This window comes from Brachycentrus maculatus, unplaced genomic scaffold, assembly GCF_059751285.1.
Source record: "Brachycentrus maculatus isolate JH-2025_06_01 unplaced genomic scaffold, ASM5975128v1 h1tg000555l, whole genome shotgun sequence".
NCBI lineage: Eukaryota > Metazoa > Arthropoda > Insecta > Trichoptera > Brachycentridae > Brachycentrus > Brachycentrus maculatus.
Genome location: NW_028281298.1, coordinates 53,429 through 55,000, shown reverse-complemented (window position 1 = coordinate 55,000; position 1,572 = coordinate 53,429).

Genomic DNA, 1,572 nt, shown 5'->3' with positions numbered 1-1,572 from the left:
CAACTTAACACTGTATCAAATTGATGCAGCACCCAATACACCATTGGGTGCGGATGAGGGTTATACTTTTTTTAATACAAAACATTCTGGGATTGAATGTGTTAACATGTATGATTTTATGATTTCATGAAAGCTACAATTTTGAATTAAAATTATCCAGTTTTGGAATTGCTTTATTTGATGTCTGATGTTCATAATTATGCGGGTTTATTAATTTTTACGTGATCATTATACATAAGTCTGCAAGAACAAAAGTTTAATCCTTAAATCTCCCCCGGCGTAGGTAAGGGTTAATCATTTGCCCTCATTTTGCCTTTTTAAAATACATGAATACTTTTAATTAATATGAGAAAAAATAAACGAATTAAGCTCAAATGACAAAAACTCCGTACTATCAAAATTATATTTTGCTTTGTTATCTATTCCAGAAAAATAAATGCCTTAAAAATTAATTTGTTTAAGTTTTAATTTACTTATGGGTTGATCCATTTATCTTTCCTTCCCCAATAAATAACATAAATGGAGGTAATTAAATTAACAAAATGCTTCAGAATTACTTTTATTTGTTTGTTAGTATTTGTTTCTTCCTTGAGAATATCACAAAAAGTACTAATTATTTTGTTTTTCAAACAGAATGGAATTAGATTAGATTTTAAGGAGAGATTATTTAAGCGAGTTAAAAACAACTTTCTACTCTCTCTACTCCGAATGACTTTATGTGTGTGTTTATATATATATATATATATATATATATATATATATATATATATATATATATATATATATATATATATATATATATATATATATATATATATATATATATATATATATATATATATATATATATATATAAATATATATATATATATATATATATATATATATATATATATATATATATATATATATATATATATATATATATATATATATATATATATATATATATATATATATATATATATATATATATATATATATATATATATATATATATATATATATATATATATATATATATATATATATACGTATATATATATATATATATATATATATACGTTATATATATATATATATATATATATATATATACATATATTTATATATATATATATATAATATATATATATATATATATATATATATATATATGTATATATATATATATATATATATATATATATATATATATATATATATATATATATATATATATATATATATATATATATATAATTGAATGAAACATATTTACCAATCCTTTTTTCACATTTTTTTTTCTTGATTTTCATTATGGCACAGACGAACAAATAAATTAAGTGATAAAAATGTGTTTTTTTATTCCGACTGAAAAAAAATACACACAGTTATTTTTTTGACTTTGTTCCTTTACAATGATTCGATTTTTACAGAAAAAGGATATTTTTTATGAGAAAGTTATTTACTTTTTGAACTTCATTGATGTATTTAGAAAGTTTATCTTTATTGATTTTGGGATCAGAGGAAATTGAATTTTCTTTTCAGTCGTTTTCAGGTTATAGTGTATTTTCAAATAAAATCGAGTCT